The following is a 22,999-nucleotide window of genomic DNA, read 5'->3' as shown; positions in this document are numbered from 1 at the left end:
CTCCTACAGCTCTCAGCTTGACTTGTCTCGACTTTGCTCGACTGACGCTACGCTGACGCTTGCAGGCAGCGATATTTACCACGATCGACTCGACATGCAGCTGCGAGATGCACAGGAGCAACAAAGCACTCCACGGTGCGGCGACATACGAAATCCACTGCCCAGCTACGCGTCGGCAACTAACAAAACGCCGACCCTGCCAGGATTCGAACCTGGAATCTTCTGATCCGTAGTCAGACGCGTTATCCGTTGCGCCACAGGGCCAGTGGCAGCATTTCTTTCTACGAGACAAGTGCAATTCGCTAAGAAACGTGTTCTCCATGGCTGAGCAAGCTCCCAAGGAAGGTACCTTTCGTGCAGCTGCGTGGCCGCAGTGCGCCTGCAGAGCTTAGAGCTTGCCACGCATCTGCTCTCGCTGTTCGACAGGTAGCAGAAGGCAAGGCGCGCGTTTTCCCACGTTTTCTCGACGACGAGAGCCGGTTGATGTGCATGTAAGCGTAGCATATGAAACAAGAATAGCACGAAGCATTGGTAGTCAGGTGCCAAAGTCGCAGTATGGCATCAGGTGGCGATCGTATGTTTCTGTGGCCACCACTGGATTGCAGCAAAGTGAATACCGCTAACTGAAAGCACTCTGTTGTAGCCCCAGTGGCGCAATTGGTTAGCGCACGGTACTTATAAGGCAGTAGCCGTGAGCAATGCCGGGGTTGTGAGTTCGAGCCTCACCTGGGGCATACTTTTATTTCTTAGCAGTTGTCTCTGACAGCAACAGGAGGCTAGGTTTGAGATGTATCAGCTATTTGAGTAACATAATTGTGCATTCGAGACGCTAGCTGCGTCTTCCTCGGTAGTATAGTGGTTAGTATCCCCGCCTGTCACGCGGGAGACCGGGGTTCGATTCCCCGCCGGGGAGGCACATCCGATTTTTAATTGCTGCTCTATCACTCGCCGAACTTAGTGTAGGTCGTTTGCGGCTACTAGCACCATATCTCTCGCACACAGGCACCTGTCTACACCGCATCCTCGGTAGTATAGTGGTTAGTATCCCCGCCTGTCACGCGGGAGACCGGTGTTCGATTCCCCGCCGGGTAGATGCGATTTTTATCTCACAACCCTGTTCGAGTGTTGCGCGTATGTGGGTCGTAAGAGCATTAACTTTGCGATCGTGGAGTGTAGTTGGCGCAAAATCTTAAAAAATGCTACAACTTAGGAAGTGGTTCTCGCATTCTTCACATTTCAGAACTGCGGGGTATGCTGTTAACGCTGTATCAAAGCACCCCAGCCGACGCTGTGGGCGTAATAATCGAGCTCGGCACAGTCCGCAAAAGAAATAATTTTAGCAGAGCGTGGTTTCGATCCACGGACCTCTGGGTTATGGGCCCAGCACGCTTCCACTGCGCCACTCTGCTGCCTGGGGTTGCGCCGGCTCTTCGCCACGTGACGTGGGACACTTGGAAAGTGTTGTCTGCGTCGCTTTCACACGCCTGTATTTAATTGCGTATCATCTCCTACAGCTCTCAGCTTGACTTGTCTCGACTTTGCTCGACTGACGCTACGCTGACGCTTGCAGGCAGCGATATTTACCACGATCGACTCGACATGCAGCTGCGAGATGCACAGGAGCAACAAAGCACTCCACGGTGCGGCGACATACGAAATCCACTGCCCAGCTACGCGTCGGCAACTAACAAAACGCCGACCCTGCCAGGATTCGAACCTGGAATCTTCTGATCCGTAGTCAGACGCGTTATCCGTTGCGCCACAGGGCCAGTGGCAGCATTTCTTTCTACGAGACAAGTGCAATTCGCTAAGAAACGTGTTCTCCATGGCTGAGCAAGCTCCCAAGGAAGGTACCTTTCGTGCAGCTGCGTGGCCGCAGTGCGCCTGCAGAGCTTAGAGCTTGCCACGCATCTGCTCTCGCTGTTCGACAGGTAGCAGAAGGCAAGGCGCGCGTTTTCCCACGTTTTCTCGACGACGAGAGCCGGTTGATGTGCATGTAAGCGTAGCATATGAAACAAGAATAGCACGAAGCATTGGTAGTCAGGTGCCAAAGTCGCAGTATGGCATCAGGTGGCGATCGTATGTTTCTGTGGCCACCACTGGATTGCAGCAAAGTGAATACCGCTAACTGAAAGCACTCTGTTGTAGCCCCAGTGGCGCAATTGGTTAGCGCACGGTACTTATAAGGCAGTAGCCGTGAGCAATGCCGGGGTTGTGAGTTCGAGCCTCACCTGGGGCATACTTTTATTTCTTAGCAGCTGTCTCTGACAGCAACAGGAGGCTAGGTTTGAGATGTATCAGCTATTTGAGTAACATAATTGTGCATTCGAGACGCTAGCTGCGTCTTCCTCGGTAGTATAGTGGTTAGTATCCCCGCCTGTCACGCGGGAGACCGGGGTTCGATTCCCCGCCGGGGAGGCACATCCGATTTTTAATTGCTGCTCTATCACTCGCCGAACTTAGTGTAGGTCGTTTGCGGCTACTAGCACCATATCTCTCGCACACAGGCACCTGTCTACAGCGCATCCTCGGTAGTATAGTGGTTAGTATCCACGCGGGAGACCGGGGTTCGATTCCCCGCCGGGAAGATGCGATTTTTATCTCACAACCCTGTTCGAGTGTTGCGCGTATGTGGGTCGTAAGAGCATTAACTTTGCGATCGTGGAGTGTAGTTGGCGCAAAATCTTAAAAAATGCTACAACTTAGGAAGTGGTTCTCGCATTCTTCACATTTCAGAACTGCGGGGTATGCTGTTAACGCTGTATCAAAGCACCCCAGCCGACGCTGTGGGCGTAATAATCGAGCTCGGCACAGTCCGCAAAAGAAATAATTTTAGCAGAGCGTGGTTTCGATCCACGGACCTCTGGGTTATGGGCCCAGCACGCTTCCACTGCGCCACTCTGCTGCCTGGGGTTGCGCCGGCTCTTCGCCACGTGACGTGGGACACTTGGAAAGTGTTGTCTGCGTCGCTTTCACACGCCTGTATTTAATTGCGTATCATCTCCTACAGCTCTCAGCTTGACTTGTCTCGACTTTGCTCGACTGACGCTACGCTGACGCTTGCAGGCAGCGATATTTACCACGATCGACTCGACATGCAGCTGCGAGATGCACAGGAGCAACAAAGCACTCCACGGTGCGGCGACATACGAAATCCACTGCCCAGCTACGCGTCGGCAACTAACAAAACGCCGACCCTGCCAGGATTCGAACCTGGAATCTTCTGAACCGTAGTCAGACGCGTTATCCGTTGCGCCACAGGGCCAGTGGCAGCATTTCTTTCTACGAGACAAGTGCAATTCGCTAAGAAACGTGTTCTCCATGGCTGAGCAAGCTCCCAAGGAAGGTACCTTTCGTGCAGCTGCGTGGCCGCAGTGCGCCTGCAGAGCTTAGAGCTTGCCACGCATCTGCTCTCGCTGTTCGACAGGTAGCAGAAGGCAAGGCGCGCGTTTTCCCACGTTTTCTCGACGACGAGAGCCGGTTGATGTGCATGTAAGCGTAGCATATGAAACAAGAATAGCACGAAGCATTGGTAGTCAGGTGCCAAAGTCGCAGTATGGCATCAGGTGGCGATCGTATGTTTCTGTGGCCACCACTGGATTGCAGCAAAGTGAATACCGCTAACTGAAAGCACTCTGTTGTAGCCCCAGTGGCGTAATAGTTACGTTTTTAGTAAGCTCTATCACACTGCCGCTGTTTTACCAATCCCGACAGCCATTGCGAAAAAAATTTTAGCACTTGCTTGCTGGTATGTCTGGAGAGGGAACATCTTTAAAGTTTCCTTTAAGGCTACCTCGTTACTTCGTTCCCGAGGTGGCTTAGGCGTCAAAGACGTTGAATCCCAATGTGTGGCGACTTTTTTAACTTGTACTTCCCGCATAATACACGGCAACCCAAATAGTCTCACTGCACGGCTTTTCAACACCTTACGTCCAAAGGATTTGTCTGCGCCAACGTCTGTGGGACACATTCATCCTGAGCTTGGCTATATCCGGCGGTATTATGTGGAGCTCAGCTATGTTCAGGACAACCCGCATCCGTTCAACACGGCGGCGACCTATCTTGCTCTTACTAAACGGCAGCTGGATAACCCAATTGAGAAGAAATATTTAGGCAAAAACTGGAGAAATGTCTGGAAGAACATTAGTTTTCCGCTCCTTCGCTCCAGAGTTCGAGCTGTTTGGTATGACGCTGTCAATGAGGTGATTCCCACTGGAGAGAAATTGCACAAAATCAAGCTGCGGCCCACCCCGTTTTGTGAGAAGTGTAACCTAGTGGAAACGCTGCCGCATCTCTTCCACTGCAGGGATCAAACACAAATATGGCAGTGGACCCGAAAGAAACTCGCTGTCATTAATAGGACGTCGGATACTTCCATTCAACTTCAAGACGCGCTTCAACCAGACTGGCAGCTTTATCCTCAATCTAAGAATAATAGTTATGTCTGGCTCATGGGCCAGTTCGTCTATTACATGCTTGTCCATACAACGCCAACGCTACACGATTATCAGATGTACCTCATTGAAGAGTACTATGCGATTAAGAAGTTGCGACAGTATAAAGATCAGTTTCAAAATTTTCTTACTATTGCTTTAAGTGATGGAAGACTTTAAGTTTACAGATCCATTGGACGGAGTTTTTCTTTTCTTATCTTTTCTTTTTCACTACTTTGTTAAATTGTTATTGTTTCCATGGATTTGGTTGGCTCCGCACCATCAGCTGTGGGTGATTTGCATCATGGGTCAAACGACGGTACAGAGTGCACTGTGCACTCGGCCTCGAACATTTACTTGTCTTTGGATTTCCCTTTCATGTTCAAATGACAGCACTTTACTTTTGGTTCCGCAGGGCGACACCCAGAAGAGGCTCCTCATTTGTTTCCTTTTATTTCGCGTTATCTTTCATCAAAGCTGCACGACGATTTAGTACGAACCAGGAGTTTTTCAGCAGCTTCTATTCTTCCTATCAAGAGGCTTTCCAAAACGGGAAATGGTTGTTTGGCATGTCCCTGCTCTATGGTGTCACCACGTTACCAGCGCTCCTCTTCCGACGCATGGCATGCTCAGGGTTTTGAGAAGGAGCAATCCACAATCAATCATCGGGAAACCGAATGCACAATACTAATCACCGACATGGAAACTGGGAAAATTATTCTACGTGAAGACCAACTTTGAGTATGTGCTGTGCTGGATTCATGGTGTGCTGCGTCCTCCAAAGACCAGACATGGATTTCTTTTTATCATTTTGTTTATATCTATACAAATGATGGAACGTACATGACGCTCCATTGCAGGTTAAACAAAATATAATAATAAATACGTAACAATCAAATCAAATCACAAAACCATGCACTGGGTGCGGGGTATGGCGGTGACATCGTGGCCAGGCCTCCGGATTGTGACCCCTGCCCGCTTTGCCACCGGCTGCCAAGCACTCTAGTGCATACAAAAAAAAAAATAATAAAAAAAAAAAAGCACAACGACACCAAAAAAAAATAAAAAATAAAAAAAAAAAAAAAAAAAAAAAAAAAGGGTAGTATAGCGGTTAGTATCCCCGCCTGTCACGCGGGAGACCGGGGTTCGACTCCCCGCCGGGGAGATGCGATTTTTATCTCACAAACCTGTTAGAGTGTTGCGCGTATGGGGGTCGTAAGAGCATTAACTTTGCGATCAAGAAGTGTAGTTGGTGCAAAATCTTAAAAAATGCTACATCTTAGGAAGTGGTTCTCGCATTCTTCACACTTCAGAATTACTGGGTTTGCTGTTAACGCTGAATCAAGGCACCCCAGCCGACGCTGTGGGCGTAATAAATAAAAAAATAAAAAAAAAAAAAAAAAAAAAAAAAATGGATAAGGCATCGGTCTCCTAAACCGGGGATTGTGGGTTCGAGTCCAAAAAAAAAAAAAAAAAAAAAAAAAAAAACAAAGTGGCGCAATTGATTAGCGCACGGTACTTATAAGGCAGTAGCCGTGAGCAATGCCGGGGTTGTGAGTTCGAGCCTCACCTGGGGCATACTTTTATTTCTTAGCAGCTGTCTCTGACAGCAACAGGAGGCTAGGTTTGAGATGTATCAGCTATTTGAGTAACATAATTGTGCATTCGAGACGCTAGCTGCGTCTTCCTCGGTAGTATAGTGGTCAGTATCCCCGCCTGTCACGCGGGAGACCGGGGTTCGATTCCCCGCCGGGGAGGCACATCCGATTTTTAATTGCTGCTCTATCACTCGCCGAACTTAGTGTAGGTCGTTTGCGGCTACTAGCACCATATCTCTCGCACACAGGCACCTGTCTACACCGCATCCTCGGTAGTATAGTGGTTAGTATCCCCGCCTGTCACGCGGGAGACCGGGGTTCGATTCCCCGCCGGGTAGATGCGATTTTTATCTCACAACCCTGTTCGAGTGTTGCGCGTATGTGGGTCGTAAGAGCATTAACTTTGCGATCGTGGAGTGTAGTTGGCGCAAAATCTTAAAAAATGCTACAACTTAGGAAGTGGTTCTCGCATTCTTCACATTTCAGAACTGCGGGGTATGCTGTTAACGCTGTATCAAAGCACCCCAGCCGACGCTGTGGGCGTAATAATCGAGCTCGGCACAGTCCGCAAAAGAAATAATTTTAGCAGAGCGTGGTTTCGATCCACTGACCTCTGGGTTATGGGCCCAGCACGCTTCCACTGCGCCACTCTGCTGCCTGGGGTTGCGCCGGCTCTTCGCCACGTGACGTGGGACACTTGGAAAGTGTTGTCTGCGTCGCTTTCACACGCCTGTATTTAATTGCGTATCATCTCCTACAGCTCTCAGCTTGACTTGTCTCGACTTTGCTCGACTGACGCTACGCTGACGCTTGCAGGCAGCGATATTTACCACGATCGACTCGACATGCAGCTGCGAGATGCACAGGAGCAACAAAGCACTCCACGGTGCGGCGACATACGAAATCCACTGCCCAGCTACGCGTCGGCAACTAACAAAACGCCGACCCTGCCAGGATTCGAACCTGGAATCTTCTGATCCGTAGTCAGACGCGTTATCCGTTGCGCCACAGGGCCAGTGGCAGCATTTCTTTCTACGAGACAAGTGCAATTCGCTAAGAAACGTGTTCTCCATGGCTGAGCAAGCTCCCAAGGAAGGTACCTTTCGTGCAGCTGCGTGGCCGCAGTGCGCCTGCAGAGCTTAGAGCTTGCCACGCATCTGCTCTCGCTGTTCGACAGGTAGCAGAAGGCAAGGCGCGCGTTTTCCCACGTTTTCTCGACGACGAGAGCCGGTTGATGTGCATGTAAGCGTAGCATATGAAACAAGAATAGCACGAAGCATTGGTAGTCAGGTGCCAAAGTCGCAGTATGGCATCAGGTGGCGATCGTATGTTTCTGTGGCCACCACTGGATTGCAGCAAAGTGAATACCGCTAACTGAAAGCACTCTGTTGTAGCCCCAGTGGCGCAATTGATTAGCGCACGGTACTTATAAGGCAGTAGCCGTGAGCAATGCCGGGGTTGTGAGTTCGAGCCTCACCTGGGGCATACTTTTATTTCTTAGCAGCTGTCTCTGACAGCAACAGGAGGCTAGGTTTGAGATGTATCAGCTATTTGAGTAACATAATTGTGCATTCGAGACGCTAGCTGCGTCTTCCTCGGTAGTATAGTGGTTAGTATCCCCGCCTGTCACGCGGGAGACCGGGGTTCGATTCCCCGCCGGGGAGGCACATCCGATTTTTAATTGCTGCTCTATCACTCGCCGAACTTAGTGTAGGTCGTTTGCGGCTACTAGCACCATATCTCTCGCACACAGGCACCTGTCTACAGCGCATCCTCGGTAGTATAGTGGTTAGTATCCACGCGGGAGACCGGGGTTCGATTCCCCGCCGGGGAGATGCGAATTTTATCTCACAACCCTGTTCGAGTGTTGCGCGTATGTGGGTCGTAAGAGCATTAACTTTGCGATCGTGGAGTGTAGTTGGCGCAAAATCTTAAAAAATGCTACAACTTAGGAAGTGGTTCTCGCATTCTTCACATTTCAGAACTGCGGGGTATGCTGTTAACGCTGTATCAAAGCACCCCAGCCGACGCTGTGGGCGTAATAATCGAGCTCGGCACAGTCCGCAAAAGAAATAATTTTAGCAGAGCGTGGTTTCGATCCACGGACCTCTGGGTTATGGGCCCAGCACGCTTCCACTGCGCCACTCTGCTGCCTGGGGTTGCGCCGGCTCTTCGCCACGTGACGTGGGACACTTGGAAAGTGTTGTCTGCGTCGCTTTCACACGCCTGTATTTAATTGCGTATCATCTCCTACAGCTCTCAGCTTGACTTGTCTCGACTTTGCTCGACTGACGCTACGCTGACGCTTGCAGGCAGCGATATTTACCACGATCGACTCGACATGCAGCTGCGAGATGCACAGGAGCAACAAAGCACTCCACGGTGCGGCGACATACGAAATCCACTGCCCAGCTACGCGTCGGCAACTAACAAAACGCCGACCCTGCCAGGATTCGAACCTGGAAGCTTCTGATCCGTAGTCAGACGCGTTATCCGTTGCGCCACAGGGCCAGTGGCAGCATTTCTTTCTACGAGACAAGTGCAATTCGCTAAGAAACGTGTTCTCCATGGCTGAGCAAGCTCCCAAGGAAGGTACCTTTCGTGCAGCTGCGTGGCCGCAGTGCGCCTGCAGAGCTTAGAGCTTGCCACGCATCTGCTCTCGCTGTTCGACAGGTAGCAGAAGGCAAGGCGCGCGTTTTCCCACGTTTTCTCGACGACGAGAGCCGGTTGATGTGCATGTAAGCGTAGCATATGAAACAAGAATAGCACGAAGCATTGGTAGTCAGGTGCCAAAGTCGCAGTATGGCATCAGGTGGCGATCGTATGTTTCTGTGGCCACCACTGGATTGCAGCAAAGTGAATACCGCTAACTGAAAGCACTCTGTTGTAGCCCCAGTGGCGCAATTGATTAGCGCACGGTACTTATAAGGCAGTAGCCGTGAGCAATGCCGGGGTTGTGAGTTCGAGCCTCACCTGGGGCATACTTTTATTTCTTAGCAGCTGTCTCTGACAGCAACAGGAGGCTAGGTTTGAGATGTATCAGCTATTTGAGTAACATAATTGTGCATTCGAGACGCTAGCTGCGTCTTCCTCGGTAGTATAGTGGTTAGTATCCCCGCCTGTCACGCGGGAGACCGGGGTTCGATTCCCCGCCGGGGAGGCACATCCGATTTTTAATTGCTGCTCTATCACTCGCCGAACTTAGTGTAGGTCGTTTGCGGCTACTAGCACCATATCTCTCGCACACAGGCACCTGTCTACACCGCATCCTCGGTAGTATAGTGGTTAGTATTCCCGCCTGTCACGCGGGAGACCGGGGTTCGATTCCCCGCCGGGTAGATGCGATTTTTATCTCACAACCCTGTTCGAGTGTTGCGCGTATGTGGGTCGTAAGAGCATTAACTTTGCGATCGTGGAGTGTAGTTGGCGCAAAATCTTAAAAAATGCTACAACTTAGGAAGTGGTTCTCGCATTCTTCACATTTCAGAACTGCGGGGTATGCTGTTAACGCTGTATCAAAGCACCCCAGCCGACGCTGTGGGCGTAATAATCGAGCTCGGCACAGTCCGCAAAAGAAATAATTTTAGCAGAGCGTGGTTTCGATCCACGGACCTCTGGGTTATGGGCCCAGCACGCTTCCACTGCGCCACTCTGCTGCCTGGGGTTGCGCCGGCTCTTCGCCACGTGACGTGGGACACTTGGAAAGTGTTGTCTGCGTCGCTTTCACACGCCTGTATTTAATTGCGTATCATCTCCTACAGCTCTCAGCTTGACTTGTCTCGACTTTGCTCGACTGACGCTACGCTGACGCTTGCAGGCAGCGATATTTACCACGATCGACTCGACATGCAGCTGCGAGATGCACAGGAGCAACAAAGCACTCCACGGTGCGGCGACATACGAAATCCACTGCCCAGCTACGCGTCGGCAACTAACAAAACGCCGACCCTGCCAGGATTCGAACCTGGAATCTTCTGATCCGTAGTCAGACGCGTTATCCGTTGCGCCACAGGGCCAGTGGCAGCATTTCTTTCTACGAGACAAGTGCAATTCGCTAAGAAACGTGTTCTCCATGGCTGAGCAAGCTCCCAAGAAAGGTACCTTTCGTGCAGCTGCGTGGCCGCAGTGCGCCTGCAGAGCTTAGAGCTTGCCACGCATCTGCTCTCGCTGTTCGACAGGTAGCAGAAGGCAAGGCGCGCGTTTTCCCACGTTTTCTCGACGACGAGAGCCGGTTGATGTGCATGTAAGCGTAGCATATGAAACAAGAATAGCACGAAGCATTGGTAGTCAGGTGCCAAAGTCGCAGTATGGCATCAGGTGGCGATCGTATGTTTCTGTGGCCACCACTGGATTGCAGCAAAGTGAATACCGCTAACTGTAAGCACTCTGTTGTAGCCCCAGTGGCGCAATTGGTTAGCGCACGGTACTTATAAGGCAGTAGCCGTGAGCAATGCCGGGGTTGTGAGTTCGAGCCTCACCTGGGGCATACTTTTATTTCTTAGCAGCTGTCTCTGACAGCAACAGGAGGCTAGGTTTGAGATGTATCAGCTATTTGAGTAACATAATTGTGCATTCGAGACGCTAGCTGCGTCTTCCTCGGTAGTATAGTGGTTAGTATCCCCGCCTGTCACGCGGGAGACCGGGGTTCGATTCCCCGCCGGGGAGGCACATCCGATTTTTAATTGCTGCTCTATCACTCGCCGAACTTAGTGTAGGTCGTTTGCGGCTACTAGCACCATATCTCTCGCACACAGGCACCTGTCTACACCGCATCCTCGGTAGTATAGTGGTTAGTATCCACGCGGGAGACCGGGGTTCGATTCCCCGCCGGGGAGATGCGATTTTTATCTCACAACCCTGTTCGAGTGTTGCGCGTATGTGGGTCGTAAGAGCATTAACTTTGCGATCGTGGAGTGTAGTTGGCGCAAAATCTTAAAAAATGCTACAACTTAGGAAGTGGTTCTCGCATTCTTCACATTTCAGAACTGCGGGGTATGCTGTTAACGCTGTATCAAAGCACCCCAGCCGACGCTGTGGGCGTAATAATCGAGCTCGGCACAGTCCGCAAAAGAAATAATTTTAGCAGAGCGTGGTTTCGATCCACGGACCTCTGGGTTATGGGCCCAGCACGCTTCCACTGCGCCACTCTGCTGCCTGGGGTTGCGCCGGCTCTTCGCCACGTGACGTGGGACACTTGGAAAGTGTTGTCTGCGTCGCTTTCACACGCCTGTATTTAATTGCGTATCATCTCCTACAGCTCTCAGCTTGACTTGTCTCGACTTTGCTCGACTGACGCTACGCTGACGCTTGCAGGCAGCGATATTTACCACGATCGACTCGACATGCAGCTGCGAGATGCACAGGAGCAACAAAGCACTCCACGGTGCGGCGACATACGAAATCCACTGCCCAGCTACGCGTCGGCAACTAACAAAACGCCGACCCTGCCAGGATTCGAACCTGGAATCTTCTGAACCGTAGTCAGACGCGTTATCCGTTGCGCCACAGGGCCAGTGGCAGCATTTCTTTCTACGAGACAAGTGCAATTCGCTAAGAAACGTGTTCTCCATGGCTGAGCAAGCTCCCAAGGAAGGTACCTTTCGTGCAGCTGCGTGGCCGCAGTGCGCCTGCAGAGCTTAGAGCTTGCCACGCATCTGCTCTCGCTGTTCGACAGGTAGCAGAAGGCAAGGCGCGCGTTTTCCCACGTTTTCTCGACGACGAGAGCCGGTTGATGTGCATGTAAGCGTAGCATATGAAACAAGAATAGCACGAAGCATTGGTAGTCAGGTGCCAAAGTCGCAGTATGGCATCAGGTGGCGAACGTATGTTTCTGTGGCCACCACTGGATTGCAGCAAAGTGAATACCGCTAACTGAAAGCACTCTGCTGTAGCCCCAGTGGCGCAATTGGTTAGCGCACGGTACTTATAAGGCAGTAGCCGTGAGCAATGCCGGGGTTGTGAGTTCGAGCCTCACCTGGGGCATACTTTTATTTCTTAGCAGCTGTCTCTGACAGCAACAGGAGGCTAGGTTTGAGATGTATCAGCTATTTGAGTAACATAATTGTGCATTCGAGACGCTAGCTGCGTCTTCCTCGGTAGTATAGTGGTTAGTATCCCCGCCTGTCACGCGGGAGACCGGGGTTCGATTCCCCGCCGGGGAGGCACATCCGATTTTTAATTGCTGCTCTATCACTCGCCGAACTTAGTGTAGGTCGTTTGCGGCTACTAGCACCATATCTCTCGCACACAGGCACCTGTCTACGCCGCATCCTCGGTAGTATAGTGGTTAGTATCCCCGCCTGTCACGCGGGAGACCGGGGTTCGATTCCCCGCCGGGTAGATGCGATTTTTATCTCACAACCCTGTTCGAGTGTTGCGCGTATGTGGGTCGTAAGAGCATTAACTTTGCGATCGTGGAGTGTAGTTGGCGCAAAATCTTAAAAAATGCTACAACTTAGGAAGTGGTTCTCGCATTCTTCACATTTCAGAACTGCGGGGTATGCTGTTAACGCTGTATCAAAGCACCCCAGCCGACGCTGTGGGCGTAATAATCGAGCTCGGCACAGTCCGCAAAAGAAATAATTTTAGCAGAGCGTGGTTTCGATCCACGGACCTCTGGGTTATGGGCCCAGCACGCTTCCACTGCGCCACTCTGCTGCCTGGGGTTGCGCCGGCTCTTCGCCACGTGACGTGGGACACTTGGAAAGTGTTGTCTGCGTCGCTTTCACACGCCTGTATTTAATTGCGTATCATCTCCTACAGCTCTCAGCTTGACTTGTCTCGACTTTGCTCGACTGACGCTACGCTGACGCTTGCAGGCAGCGATATTTACCACGATCGACTCGACATGCAGCTGCGAGATGCACAGGAGCAACAAAGCACTCCACGGTGCGGCGACATACGAAATCCACTGCCCAGCTACGCGTCGGCAACTAACAAAACGCCGACCCTGCCAGGATTCGAACCTGGAATCTTCTGAACCGTAGTCAGACGCGTTATCCGTTGCGCCACAGGGCCAGTGGCAGCATTTCTTTCTACGAGACAAGTGCAATTCGCTAAGAAACGTGTTCTCCATGGCTGAGCAAGCTCCCAAGGAAGGTACCTTTCGTGCAGCTGCGTGGCCGCAGTGCGCCTGCAGAGCTTAGAGCTTGCCACGCATCTGCTCTCGCTGTTCGACAGGTAGCAGAAGGCAAGGCGCGCGTTTTCCCACGTTTTCTCGACGACGAGAGCCGGTTGATGTGCATGTAAGCGTAGCATATGAAACAAGAATAGCACGAAGCATTGGTAGTCAGGTGCCAAAGTCGCAGTATGGCATCAGGTGGCGATCGTATGTTTCTGTGGCCACCACTGGATTGCAGCAAAGTGAATACCGCTAACTGAAAGCACTCTGCTGTAGCCCCAGTGGCGCAATTGGTTAGCGCACGGTACTTATAAGGCAGTAGCCGTGAGCAATGCCGGGGTTGTGAGTTCGAGCCTCACCTGGGGCATACTTTTATTTCTTAGCAGCTGTCTCTGACAGCAACAGGAGGCTAGGTTTGAGATGTATCAGCTATTTGAGTAACATAATTGTGCATTCGAGACGCTAGCTGCGTCTTCCTCGGTAGTATAGTGGTTAGTATCCCCGCCTGTCACGCGGGAGACCGGGGTTCGATTCCCCGCCGGGGAGGCACATCCGATTTTTAATTGCTGCTCTATCACTCGCCGAACTTAGTGTAGGTCGTTTGCGGCTACTAGCACCATATCTCTCGCACACAGGCACCTGTCTACGCCGCATCCTCGGTAGTATAGTGGTTAGTATCCCCGCCTGTCACGCGGGAGACCGGGGTTCGATTCCCCGCCGGGTAGATGCGATTTTTATCTCACAACCCTGTTCGAGTGTTGCGCGTATGTGGGTCGTAAGAGCATTAACTTTGCGATCGTGGAGTGTAGTTGGCGCAAAATCTTAAAAAATGCTACAACTTAGGAAGTGGTTCTCGCATTCTTCACATTTCAGAACTGCGGGGTATGCTGTTAACGCTGTATCAAAGCACCCCAGCCGACGCTGTGGGCGTAATAATCGAGCTCGGCACAGTCCGCAAAAGAAATAATTTTAGCAGAGCGTGGTTTCGATCCACGGACCTCTGGGTTATGGGCCCAGCACGCTTCCACTGCGCCACTCTGCTGCCTGGGGTTGCGCCGGCTCTTCGCCACGTGACGTGGGACACTTGGAAAGTGTTGTCTGCGTCGCTTTCACACGCCTGTATTTAATTGCGTATCATCTCCTACAGCTCTCAGCTTGACTTGTCTCGACTTTGCTCGACTGACGCTACGCTGACGCTTGCAGGCAGCGATATTTACCACGATCGACTCGACATGCAGCTGCGAGATGCACAGGAGCAACAAAGCACTCCACGGTGCGGCGACATACGAAATCCACTGCCCAGCTACGCGTCGGCAACTAACAAAACGCCGACCCTGCCAGGATTCGAACCTGGAATCTTCTGAACCGTAGTCAGACGCGTTATCCGTTGCGCCACAGGGCCAGTGGCAGCATTTCTTTCTACGAGACAAGTGCAATTCGCTAAGAAACGTGTTCTCCATGGCTGAGCAAGCTCCCAAGGAAGGTACCTTTCGTGCAGCTGCGTGGCCGCAGTGCGCCTGCAGAGCTTAGAGCTTGCCACGCATCTGCTCTCGCTGTTCGACAGGTAGCAGAAGGCAAGGCGCGCGTTTTCCCACGTTTTCTCGACGACGAGAGCCGGTTGATGTGCATGTAAGCGTAGCATATGAAACAAGAATAGCACGAAGCATTGGTAGTCAGGTGCCAAAGTCGCAGTATGGCATCAGGTGGCGATCGTATGTTTCTGTGGCCACCACTGGATTGCAGCAAAGTGAATACCGCTAACTGAAAGCACTCTGCTGTAGCCCCAGTGGCGCAATTGGTTAGCGCACGGTACTTATAAGGCAGTAGCCGTGAGCAATGCCGGGGTTGTGAGTTCGAGCCTCACCTGGGGCATACTTTTATTTCTTAGCAGCTGTCTCTGACAGCAACAGGAGGCTAGGTTTGAGATGTATCAGCTATTTGAGTAACATAATTGTGCATTCGAGACGCTAGCTGCGTCTTCCTCGGTAGTATAGTGGTTAGTATCCCCGCCTGTCACGCGGGAGACCGGGGTTCGATTCCCCGCCGGGGAGGCACATCCGATTTTTAATTGCTGCTCTATCACTCGCCGAACTTAGTGTAGGTCGTTTGCGGCTACTAGCACCATATCTCTCGCACACAGGCACCTGTCTACGCCGCATCCTCGGTAGTATAGTGGTTAGTATCCCCGCGTGTCACGCGGGAGACCGGGGTTCGATTCCCCGCCGGGTAGATGCGATTTTTATCTCACAACCCTGTTCGAGTGTTGCGCGTATGTGGGTCGTAAGAGCATTAACTTTGCGATCGTGGAGTGTAGTTGGCGCAAAATCTTAAAAAATGCTACAACTTAGGAAGTGGTTCTCGCATTCTTCACATTTCAGAACTGCGGGGTATGCTGTTAACGCTGTATCAAAGCACCCCAGCCGACGCTGTGGGCGTAATAATCGAGCTCGGCACAGTCCGCAAAAGAAATAATTTTAGCAGAGCGTGGTTTCGATCCACGGACCTCTGGGTTATGGGCCCAGCACGCTTCCACTGCGCCACTCTGCTGCCTGGGGTTGCGCCGGCTCTTCGCCACGTGACGTGGGACACTTGGAAAGTGTTGTCTGCGTCGCTTTCACACGCCTGTATTTAATTGCGTATCATCTCCTACAGCTCTCAGCTTGACTTGTCTCGACTTTGCTCGACTGACGCTACGCTGACGCTTGCAGGCAGCGATATTTACCACGATCGACTCGACATGCAGCTGCGAGATGCACAGGAGCAACAAAGCACTCCACGGTGCGGCGACATACGAAATCCACTGCCCAGCTACGCGTCGGCAACTAACAAAACGCCGACCCTGCCAGGATTCGAACCTGGAATCTTCTGAACCGTAGTCAGACGCGTTATCCGTTGCGCCACAGGGCCAGTGGCAGCATTTCTTTCTACGAGACAAGTGCAATTCGCTAAGAAACGTGTTCTCCATGGCTGAGCAAGCTCCCAAGGAAGGTACCTTTCGTGCAGCTGCGTGGCCGCAGTGCGCCTGCAGAGCTTAGAGCTTGCCACGCATCTGCTCTCGCTGTTCGACAGGTAGCAGAAGGCAAGGCGCGCGTTTTCCCACGTTTTCTCGACGACGAGAGCCGGTTGATGTGCATGTAAGCGTAGCATATGAAACAAGAATAGCACGAAGCATTGGTAGTCAGGTGCCAAAGTCGCAGTATGGCATCAGGTGGCGATCGTATGTTTCTGTGGCCACCACTGGATTGCAGCAAAGTGAATACCGCTAACTGAAAGCACTCTGCTGTAGCCCCAGTGGCGCAATTGGTTAGCGCACGGTACTTATAAGGCAGTAGCCGTGAGCAATGCCGGGGTTGTGAGTTCGAGCCTCACCTGGGGCATACTTTTATTTCTTAGCAGCTGTCTCTGACAGCAACAGGAGGCTAGGTTTGAGATGTATCAGCTATTTGAGTAACATAATTGTGCATTCGAGACGCTAGCTGCGTCTTCCTCGGTAGTATAGTGGTTAGTATCCCCGCCTGTCACGCGGGAGACCGGGGTTCGATTCCCCGCCGGGGAGGCACATCCGATTTTTAATTGCTGCTCTATCACTCGCCGAACTTAGTGTAGGTCGTTTGCGGCTACTAGCACCATATCTCTCGCACACAGGCACCTGTCTACGCCGCATCCTCGGTAGTATAGTGGTTAGTATCCCCGCCTGTCACGCGGGAGACCGGGGTTCGATTCCCCGCCGGGTAGATGCGATTTTTATCTCACAACCCTGTTCGAGTGTTGCGCGTATGTGGGTCGTAAGAGCATTAACTTTGCGATCGTGGAGTGTAGTTGGCGCAAAATCTTAAAAAATGCTACAACTTAGGAAGTGGTTCTCGCATTCTTCACATTTCAGAACTGCGGGGTATGCTGTTAACGCTGTATCAAAGCACCCCAGCCGACGCTGTGGGCGTAATAATCGAGCTCGGCACAGTCCGCAAAAGAAATAATTTTAGCAGAGCGTGGTTTCGATCCACGGACCTCTGGGTTATGGGCCCAGCACGCTTCCACTGCGCCACTCTGCTGCCTGGGGTTGCGCCGGCTCTTCGCCACGTGACGTGGGACACTTGGAAAGTGTTGTCTGCGTCGCTTTCACACGCCCGTATTTAATTGCGTATCATCTCCTACAGCTCTCAGCTTGACTTGTCTCGACTTTGCTCGACTGACGCTACGCTGACGCTTGCAGGCAGCGATATTTACCACGATCGACTCGACATGCAGCTGCGAGATGCACAGGAGCAACAAAGCACTCCACGGTGCGGCGACATACGAAATCCACTGCCCAGCTACGCGTCGGCAACTAACAAAACGCCGACCCTGCCAGGATTCGAACCTGGAATCTTCTGATCCGTAGTCAGACGCGTTATCCGTTGCGCCACAGGGCCAGTGGCAGCATTTCTTTCTACGAGACAAGTGCAATTCGCTAAGAAACGTGTTCTCCGTGGCTGAGCAAGCTCCCAAGGAAGGTACCTTTCGTGCAGCTGCGTGGCCGCAGTGCGCCTGCAGAGCTTAGAGCTTGCCACGCATCTGCTCTCGCTGTTCGACAGGTAGCAGAAGGCAAGGCGCGCGTTTTCCCACGTTTTCTCGACGACGAGAGCCGGTTGATGTGCATGTAAGCGTAGCATATGAAACAAGAATAGCACGAAGCATTGGTAGTCAGGTGCCAAAGTCGCAGTATGGCATCAGGTGGCGATCGTATGTTTCTGTGGCCACCACTGGATTGCAGCAAAGTGAATACCGCTAACTGAAAGCACTCTGTTGTAGCCCCAGTGGCGCAATTGGTTAGCGCACGGTACTTATAAGGCAGTAGCCGTGAGCAATGCCGGGGTTGTGAGTTCGAGCCTCACCTGGGGCATACTTTTATTTCTTAGCAGCTGTCTCTGACAGCAACAGGAGGCTAGGTTTGAGATGTATCAGCTATTTGAGTAACATAATTGTGCATTCGAGACGCTAGCTGCGTCTTCCTCGGTAGTATAGTGGTTAGTATCCCCGCCTGTCACGCGGGAGACCGGGGTTCGATTCCCTGCCGGGGAGGCACATCCGATTTTTAATTGCTGCTCTATCACTCGCCGAACTTAGTGTAGGTCGTTTGCGGCTACTAGCACCATATCTCTCGCACACAGGCACCTGTCTACAGCGCATCCTCGGTAGTATAGTGGTTAGTATCCACGCGGGAGACCGGGGTTCGATTCCCCGCCGGGGAGATGCGATTTTTATCTCACAACCCTGTTCGAGTGTTGCGCGTATGTGGGTCGTAAGAGCATTAACTTTGCGATCGTGGAGTGTAGTTGGCGCAAAATCTTAAAAAATGCTACAACTTAGGAAGTGGTTCTCGCATTCTTCACATTTCAGAACTGCGGGGTATGCTGTTAACGCTGTATCAAAGCACCCCAGCCGACGCTGTGGGCGTAATAATCGAGCTCGGCACATACCGCAAAAGAAATAATTTTAGCAGAGCGTGGTTTCGATCCACGGACCTCTGGGTTATGGGCCCAGCACGCTTCCACTGCGCCACTCTGCTGCCTGGGGTTGCGCCGGCTCTTCGCCACGTGACGTGGGACACTTGGAAAGTGTTGTCTGCGTCGCTTTCACACGCCTGTATTTAATTGCGTATCATCTCCTACAGCTCTCAGCTTGACTTGTCTCGACTTTGCTCGACTGACGCTACGCTGACGCTTGCAGGCAGCGATATTTACCACGATCGACTCGACATGCAGCTGCGAGATGCACAGGAGCAACAAAGCACTCCACGGTGCGGCGACATACGAAATCCACTGCCCAGCTACGCGTCGGCAACTAACAAAACGCCGACCCTGCCAGGATTCGAACCTGGAATCTTCTGATCCGTAGTCAGACGCGTTATCCGTTGCGCCACAGGGCCAGTGGCAGCATTTCTTTCTACGAGACAAGTGCAATTCGCTAAGAAACGTGTTCTCCATGGCTGAGCAAGCTCCCAAGGAAGGTACCTTTCGTGCAGCTGCGTGGCCGCAGTGCGCCTGCAGAGCTTAGAGCTTGCCACGCATCTGCTCTCGCTGTTCGACAGGTAGCAGAAGGCAAGGCGCGCGTTTTCCCACGTTTTCTCGACGACGAGAGCCGGTTGATGTGCATGTAAGCGTAGCATATGAAACAAGAATAGCACGAAGCATTGGTAGTCAGGTGCCAAAGTCGCAGTATGGCATCAGGTGGCGATCGTATGTTTCTGTGGCCACCACTGGATTGCAGCAAAGTGAATACCGCTAACTGAAAGCACTCTGTTGTAGCCCCAGTGGCGCAATTGGTTAGCGCACGGTACTTATAAGGCAGTAGCCGTGAGCAATGCCGGGGTTGTGAGTTCGAGCCTCACCTGGGGCATACTTTTATTTCTTAGCAGCTGTCTCTGACAGCAACAGGAGGCTAGGTTTGAGATGTATCAGCTATTTGAGTAACATAATTGTGCATTCGAGACGCTAGCTGCGTCTTCCTCGGTAGTATAGTGGTTAGTATCCCCGCCTGTCACGCGGGAGACCGGGGTTCGATTCCCTGCCGGGGAGGCACATCCGATTTTTAATTGCTGCTCTATCACTCGCCGAACTTAGTGTAGGTCGTTTGCGGCTACTAGCACCATATCTCTCGCACACAGGCACCTGTCTACAGCGCATCCTCGGTAGTATAGTGGTTAGTATCCACGCGGGAGACCGGGGTTCGATTCCCCGCCGGGGAGATGCGATTTTTATCTCACAACCCTGTTCGAGTGTTGCGCGTATGTGGGTCGTAAGAGCATTAACTTTGCGATCGTGGAGTGTAGTTGGCGCAAAATCTTAAAAAATGCTACAACTTAGGAAGTGGTTCTCGCATTCTTCACATTTCAGAACTGCGGGGTATGCTGTTAACGCTGTATCAAAGCACCCCAGCCGACGCTGTGGGCGTAATAATCGAGCTCGGCACAGTCCGCAAAAGAAATAATTTTAGCAGAGCGTGGTTTCGATCCACGGACCTCTGGGTTATGGGCCCAGCACGCTTCCACTGCGCCACTCTGCTGCCTGGGGTTGCGCCGGCTCTTCGCCACGTGACGTGGGACACTTGGAAAGTGTTGTCTGCGTCGCTTTCACACGCCTGTATTTAATTGCGTATCATCTCCTACAGCTCTCAGCTTGACTTGTCTCGACTTTGCTCGACTGACGCTACGCTGACGCTTGCAGGCAGCGATATTTACCACGATCGACTCGACATGCAGCTGCGAGATGCACAGGAGCAACAAAGCACTCCACGGTGCGGCGACATACGAAATCCACTGCCCAGCTACGCGTCGGCAACTAACAAAACGCCGACCCTGCCAGGATTCGAACCTGGAATCTTCTGATCCGTAGTCAGACGCGTTATCCGTTGCGCCACAGGGCCAGTGGCAGCATTTCTTTCTACGAGACAAGTGCAATTCGCTAAGAAACGTGTTCTCCATGGCTGAGCAAGCTCCCAAGGAAGGTACCTTTCGTGCAGCTGCGTGGCCGCAGTGCGCCTGCAGAGCTTAGAGCTTGCCACGCATCTGCTCTCGCTGTTCGACAGGTAGCAGAAGGCAAGGCGCGCGTTTTCCCACGTTTTCTCGACGACGAGAGCCGGTTGATGTGCATGTAAGCGTAGCATATGAAACAAGAATAGCACGAAGCATTGGTAGTCAGGTGCCAAAGTCGCAGTATGGCATCAGGTGGCGATCGTATGTTTCTGTGGCCACCACTGGATTGCAGCAAAGTGAATACCGCTAACTGAAAGCACTCTGCTGTAGCCCCAGTGGCGCAATTGGTTAGCGCACGGTACTTATAAGGCAGTAGCCGTGAGCAATGCCGGGGTTGTGAGTTCGAGCCTCACCTGGGGCATACTTTTATTTCTTAGCAGCTGTCTCTGACAGCAACAGGAGGCTAGGTTTGAGATGTATCAGCTATTTGAGTAACATAATTGTGCATTCGAGACGCTAGCTGCGTCTTCCTCGGTAGTATAGTGGTTAGTATCCCCGCCTGTCACGCGGGAGACCGGGGTTCGATTCCCCGCCGGGGAGGCACATCCGATTTTTAATTGCTGCTCTATCACTCGCCGAACTTAGTGTAGGTCGTTTGCGGCTACTAGCACCATATCTCTCGCACACAGGCACCTGTCTACACCGCATCCTCGGTAGTATAGTGGTTAGTATCCCCGCCTGTCACGCGGGAGACCGGGGTTCGATTCCCCGCCGGGGAGATGCGATTTTTATCTCACAACCCTGTTCGAGTGTTGCGCGTATGTGGGTCGTAAGAGCATTAACTTTGCGATCGTGGAGTGTAGTTGGCACAAAATCTTAAAAAATGCTACAACTTAGGAAGTGGTTCTCGCATTCTTCACATTTCAGAACTGCGGGGTATGCTGTTAACGCTGTATCAAAGCACCCCAGCCGACGCTGTGGGCGTAATAATCGAGCTCGGCACAGTCCGCAAAAGAAATAATTTTAGCAGAGCGTGGTTTCGATCCACGGACCTCTGGGTTATGGGCCCAGCACGCTTCCACTGCGCCACTCTGCTGCCTGGGGTTGCGCCGGCTCTTCGCCACGTGACGTGGGACACTTGGAAAGTGTTGTCTGCGTCGCTTTCACACGCCTGTATTTAATTGCGTATCATCTCCTACAGCTCTCAGCTTGACTTGTCTCGACTTTGCTCGACTGACGCTACGCTGACGCTTGCAGGCAGCGATATTTACCACGATCGACTCGACATGCAGCTGCGAGATGCACAGGAGCAACAAAGCACTCCACGGTGCGGCGACATACGAAATCCACTGCCCAGCTACGCGTCGGCAACTAACAAAACGCCGACCCTGCCAGGATTCGAACCTGGAATCTTCTGATCCGTAGTCAGACGCGTTATCCGTTGCGCCACAGGGCCAGTGGCAGCATTTCTTTCTACGAGACAAGTGCAATTCGCTAAGAAACGTGTTCTCCATGGCTGAGCAAGCTCCCAAGGAAGGTACCTTTCGTGCAGCTGCGTGGCCGCAGTGCGCCTGCAGAGCTTAGAGCTTGCCACGCATCTGCTCTCGCTGTTCGACAGGTAGCAGAAGGCAAGGCGCGCGTTTTCCCACGTTTTCTCGACGACGAGAGCCGGTTGATGTGCATGTAAGCGTAGCATATGAAACAAGAATAGCACGAAGCATTGGTAGTCAGGTGCCAAAGTCGCAGTATGGCATCAGGTGGCGATCGTATGTTTCTGTGGCCACCACTGGATTGCAGCAAAGTGAATACCGCTAACTGAAAGCACTCTGCTGTAGCCCCAGTGGCGCAATTGGTTAGCGCACGGTACTTATAAGGCAGTAGCCGTGAGCAATGCCGGGGTTGTGAGTTCGAGCCTCACCTGGGGCATACTTTTATTTCTTAGCAGCTGTCTCTGACAGCAACAGGAGGCTAGGTTTGAGATGTATCAGCTATTTGAGTAACATAATTGTGCATTCGAGACGCTAGCTGCGTCTTCCTCGGTAGTATAGTGGTTAGTATCCCCGCCTGTCACGCGGGAGACCGGGGTTCGATTCCCCGCCGGGGAGGCACATCCGATTTTTAATTGCTGCTCTATCACTCGCCGAACTTAGTGTAGGTCGTTTGCGGCTACTAGCACCATATCTCTCGCACACAGGCACCTGTCTACAGCGCATCCTCGGTAGTATAGTGGTTAGTATCCCCGCCTGTCACGCGGGAGACCGGGGTTCGATTCCCCGCCGGGGAGATGCGATTTTTATCTCACAACCCTGTTCGAGTGTTGCGCGTATGTGGGTCGTAAGAGCATTAACTTTGCGATCGTGGAGTGTAGTTGGCACAAAATCTTAAAAAATGCTAC

General features: G+C 52.1%; 48 non-coding genes across 48 annotated transcripts; 34 read left to right on the top strand and 14 right to left on the bottom strand.

Moving 5' to 3' along the window:
• Nucleotides 1-191: 191 nt before the first annotated feature.
• On the bottom strand, nt 192-264 carry Trnar-acg. Its single transcript has one exon. It is a non-coding gene; the product is annotated as a tRNA-Arg (tRNA).
• A 378-nt stretch (nt 265-642) lies between these two features.
• On the top strand, nt 643-734 carry Trnai-uau. Its single transcript is given in 2 exon segments — nt 643-680; nt 699-734. It is a non-coding gene; the product is annotated as a tRNA-Ile (tRNA).
• Nucleotides 735-841: 107 nt separating this feature from the next.
• Trnad-guc lies at nt 842-913 on the top strand. Its single transcript has one exon. It is a non-coding gene; the product is annotated as a tRNA-Asp (tRNA).
• Nucleotides 914-1,696: 783 nt separating this feature from the next.
• On the bottom strand, nt 1,697-1,769 carry Trnar-acg. Its single transcript has one exon. It is a non-coding gene; the product is annotated as a tRNA-Arg (tRNA).
• Nucleotides 1,770-2,147: 378 nt separating this feature from the next.
• Trnai-uau lies at nt 2,148-2,239 on the top strand. The gene is given in 2 exon segments: nt 2,148-2,185; nt 2,204-2,239. It is a non-coding gene; the product is annotated as a tRNA-Ile (tRNA).
• Nucleotides 2,240-2,346: 107 nt separating this feature from the next.
• Trnad-guc lies at nt 2,347-2,418 on the top strand. The gene has a single exon. It is a non-coding gene; the product is annotated as a tRNA-Asp (tRNA).
• A 774-nt stretch (nt 2,419-3,192) lies between these two features.
• Trnar-acg lies at nt 3,193-3,265 on the bottom strand. Its single transcript has one exon. It is a non-coding gene; the product is annotated as a tRNA-Arg (tRNA).
• A 2,853-nt stretch (nt 3,266-6,118) lies between these two features.
• Trnad-guc lies at nt 6,119-6,190 on the top strand. The gene has a single exon. It is a non-coding gene; the product is annotated as a tRNA-Asp (tRNA).
• Nucleotides 6,191-6,297: 107 nt separating this feature from the next.
• Trnad-guc lies at nt 6,298-6,371 on the top strand. The gene has a single exon. It is a non-coding gene; the product is annotated as a tRNA-Asp (tRNA).
• Nucleotides 6,372-6,973: 602 nt separating this feature from the next.
• Nucleotides 6,974-7,046, bottom strand: Trnar-acg. Its single transcript has one exon. It is a non-coding gene; the product is annotated as a tRNA-Arg (tRNA).
• A 378-nt stretch (nt 7,047-7,424) lies between these two features.
• Nucleotides 7,425-7,516, top strand: Trnai-uau. The gene is given in 2 exon segments: nt 7,425-7,462; nt 7,481-7,516. It is a non-coding gene; the product is annotated as a tRNA-Ile (tRNA).
• A 107-nt stretch (nt 7,517-7,623) lies between these two features.
• On the top strand, nt 7,624-7,695 carry Trnad-guc. Its single transcript has one exon. It is a non-coding gene; the product is annotated as a tRNA-Asp (tRNA).
• A 774-nt stretch (nt 7,696-8,469) lies between these two features.
• Nucleotides 8,470-8,542, bottom strand: Trnar-acg. Its single transcript has one exon. It is a non-coding gene; the product is annotated as a tRNA-Arg (tRNA).
• A 378-nt stretch (nt 8,543-8,920) lies between these two features.
• Nucleotides 8,921-9,012, top strand: Trnai-uau. The gene is given in 2 exon segments: nt 8,921-8,958; nt 8,977-9,012. It is a non-coding gene; the product is annotated as a tRNA-Ile (tRNA).
• Nucleotides 9,013-9,119: 107 nt separating this feature from the next.
• Nucleotides 9,120-9,191, top strand: Trnad-guc. Its single transcript has one exon. It is a non-coding gene; the product is annotated as a tRNA-Asp (tRNA).
• A 107-nt stretch (nt 9,192-9,298) lies between these two features.
• Trnad-guc lies at nt 9,299-9,372 on the top strand. The gene has a single exon. It is a non-coding gene; the product is annotated as a tRNA-Asp (tRNA).
• Nucleotides 9,373-9,974: 602 nt separating this feature from the next.
• Nucleotides 9,975-10,047, bottom strand: Trnar-acg. Its single transcript has one exon. It is a non-coding gene; the product is annotated as a tRNA-Arg (tRNA).
• Nucleotides 10,048-10,425: 378 nt separating this feature from the next.
• On the top strand, nt 10,426-10,517 carry Trnai-uau. The gene is given in 2 exon segments: nt 10,426-10,463; nt 10,482-10,517. It is a non-coding gene; the product is annotated as a tRNA-Ile (tRNA).
• Nucleotides 10,518-10,624: 107 nt separating this feature from the next.
• Trnad-guc lies at nt 10,625-10,696 on the top strand. Its single transcript has one exon. It is a non-coding gene; the product is annotated as a tRNA-Asp (tRNA).
• A 774-nt stretch (nt 10,697-11,470) lies between these two features.
• Nucleotides 11,471-11,543, bottom strand: Trnar-acg. Its single transcript has one exon. It is a non-coding gene; the product is annotated as a tRNA-Arg (tRNA).
• A 378-nt stretch (nt 11,544-11,921) lies between these two features.
• Trnai-uau lies at nt 11,922-12,013 on the top strand. Its single transcript is given in 2 exon segments — nt 11,922-11,959; nt 11,978-12,013. It is a non-coding gene; the product is annotated as a tRNA-Ile (tRNA).
• A 107-nt stretch (nt 12,014-12,120) lies between these two features.
• Nucleotides 12,121-12,192, top strand: Trnad-guc. Its single transcript has one exon. It is a non-coding gene; the product is annotated as a tRNA-Asp (tRNA).
• Nucleotides 12,193-12,299: 107 nt separating this feature from the next.
• Trnad-guc lies at nt 12,300-12,373 on the top strand. Its single transcript has one exon. It is a non-coding gene; the product is annotated as a tRNA-Asp (tRNA).
• Nucleotides 12,374-12,975: 602 nt separating this feature from the next.
• On the bottom strand, nt 12,976-13,048 carry Trnar-acg. Its single transcript has one exon. It is a non-coding gene; the product is annotated as a tRNA-Arg (tRNA).
• A 378-nt stretch (nt 13,049-13,426) lies between these two features.
• Trnai-uau lies at nt 13,427-13,518 on the top strand. The gene is given in 2 exon segments: nt 13,427-13,464; nt 13,483-13,518. It is a non-coding gene; the product is annotated as a tRNA-Ile (tRNA).
• A 107-nt stretch (nt 13,519-13,625) lies between these two features.
• On the top strand, nt 13,626-13,697 carry Trnad-guc. Its single transcript has one exon. It is a non-coding gene; the product is annotated as a tRNA-Asp (tRNA).
• Nucleotides 13,698-13,804: 107 nt separating this feature from the next.
• Nucleotides 13,805-13,878, top strand: Trnad-guc. The gene has a single exon. It is a non-coding gene; the product is annotated as a tRNA-Asp (tRNA).
• Nucleotides 13,879-14,480: 602 nt separating this feature from the next.
• On the bottom strand, nt 14,481-14,553 carry Trnar-acg. Its single transcript has one exon. It is a non-coding gene; the product is annotated as a tRNA-Arg (tRNA).
• A 378-nt stretch (nt 14,554-14,931) lies between these two features.
• Trnai-uau lies at nt 14,932-15,023 on the top strand. Its single transcript is given in 2 exon segments — nt 14,932-14,969; nt 14,988-15,023. It is a non-coding gene; the product is annotated as a tRNA-Ile (tRNA).
• A 107-nt stretch (nt 15,024-15,130) lies between these two features.
• On the top strand, nt 15,131-15,202 carry Trnad-guc. The gene has a single exon. It is a non-coding gene; the product is annotated as a tRNA-Asp (tRNA).
• Nucleotides 15,203-15,985: 783 nt separating this feature from the next.
• Nucleotides 15,986-16,058, bottom strand: Trnar-acg. Its single transcript has one exon. It is a non-coding gene; the product is annotated as a tRNA-Arg (tRNA).
• Nucleotides 16,059-16,436: 378 nt separating this feature from the next.
• On the top strand, nt 16,437-16,528 carry Trnai-uau. The gene is given in 2 exon segments: nt 16,437-16,474; nt 16,493-16,528. It is a non-coding gene; the product is annotated as a tRNA-Ile (tRNA).
• Nucleotides 16,529-16,635: 107 nt separating this feature from the next.
• On the top strand, nt 16,636-16,707 carry Trnad-guc. Its single transcript has one exon. It is a non-coding gene; the product is annotated as a tRNA-Asp (tRNA).
• A 107-nt stretch (nt 16,708-16,814) lies between these two features.
• Nucleotides 16,815-16,888, top strand: Trnad-guc. Its single transcript has one exon. It is a non-coding gene; the product is annotated as a tRNA-Asp (tRNA).
• A 602-nt stretch (nt 16,889-17,490) lies between these two features.
• On the bottom strand, nt 17,491-17,563 carry Trnar-acg. The gene has a single exon. It is a non-coding gene; the product is annotated as a tRNA-Arg (tRNA).
• A 378-nt stretch (nt 17,564-17,941) lies between these two features.
• On the top strand, nt 17,942-18,033 carry Trnai-uau. Its single transcript is given in 2 exon segments — nt 17,942-17,979; nt 17,998-18,033. It is a non-coding gene; the product is annotated as a tRNA-Ile (tRNA).
• A 107-nt stretch (nt 18,034-18,140) lies between these two features.
• On the top strand, nt 18,141-18,212 carry Trnad-guc. Its single transcript has one exon. It is a non-coding gene; the product is annotated as a tRNA-Asp (tRNA).
• Nucleotides 18,213-18,986: 774 nt separating this feature from the next.
• On the bottom strand, nt 18,987-19,059 carry Trnar-acg. Its single transcript has one exon. It is a non-coding gene; the product is annotated as a tRNA-Arg (tRNA).
• A 378-nt stretch (nt 19,060-19,437) lies between these two features.
• Trnai-uau lies at nt 19,438-19,529 on the top strand. The gene is given in 2 exon segments: nt 19,438-19,475; nt 19,494-19,529. It is a non-coding gene; the product is annotated as a tRNA-Ile (tRNA).
• Nucleotides 19,530-19,636: 107 nt separating this feature from the next.
• On the top strand, nt 19,637-19,708 carry Trnad-guc. Its single transcript has one exon. It is a non-coding gene; the product is annotated as a tRNA-Asp (tRNA).
• A 774-nt stretch (nt 19,709-20,482) lies between these two features.
• Nucleotides 20,483-20,555, bottom strand: Trnar-acg. Its single transcript has one exon. It is a non-coding gene; the product is annotated as a tRNA-Arg (tRNA).
• Nucleotides 20,556-20,933: 378 nt separating this feature from the next.
• On the top strand, nt 20,934-21,025 carry Trnai-uau. Its single transcript is given in 2 exon segments — nt 20,934-20,971; nt 20,990-21,025. It is a non-coding gene; the product is annotated as a tRNA-Ile (tRNA).
• A 107-nt stretch (nt 21,026-21,132) lies between these two features.
• Trnad-guc lies at nt 21,133-21,204 on the top strand. The gene has a single exon. It is a non-coding gene; the product is annotated as a tRNA-Asp (tRNA).
• A 107-nt stretch (nt 21,205-21,311) lies between these two features.
• Trnad-guc lies at nt 21,312-21,383 on the top strand. The gene has a single exon. It is a non-coding gene; the product is annotated as a tRNA-Asp (tRNA).
• Nucleotides 21,384-21,987: 604 nt separating this feature from the next.
• Nucleotides 21,988-22,060, bottom strand: Trnar-acg. Its single transcript has one exon. It is a non-coding gene; the product is annotated as a tRNA-Arg (tRNA).
• Nucleotides 22,061-22,438: 378 nt separating this feature from the next.
• Trnai-uau lies at nt 22,439-22,530 on the top strand. Its single transcript is given in 2 exon segments — nt 22,439-22,476; nt 22,495-22,530. It is a non-coding gene; the product is annotated as a tRNA-Ile (tRNA).
• Nucleotides 22,531-22,637: 107 nt separating this feature from the next.
• Trnad-guc lies at nt 22,638-22,709 on the top strand. Its single transcript has one exon. It is a non-coding gene; the product is annotated as a tRNA-Asp (tRNA).
• A 107-nt stretch (nt 22,710-22,816) lies between these two features.
• Trnad-guc lies at nt 22,817-22,888 on the top strand. Its single transcript has one exon. It is a non-coding gene; the product is annotated as a tRNA-Asp (tRNA).
• The last annotated feature ends 111 nt before the right edge of the window (nt 22,889-22,999 follow it).

The sequence above is a fragment of the Schistocerca piceifrons genome, chromosome 8 (assembly GCF_021461385.2).
Source record: "Schistocerca piceifrons isolate TAMUIC-IGC-003096 chromosome 8, iqSchPice1.1, whole genome shotgun sequence".
Lineage (NCBI taxonomy): Eukaryota > Metazoa > Arthropoda > Insecta > Orthoptera > Acrididae > Schistocerca > Schistocerca piceifrons.
The sequence above is the reverse complement of the archived record's forward strand: the minus strand, read 5'-3'. Positions and strand labels throughout refer to the sequence as shown.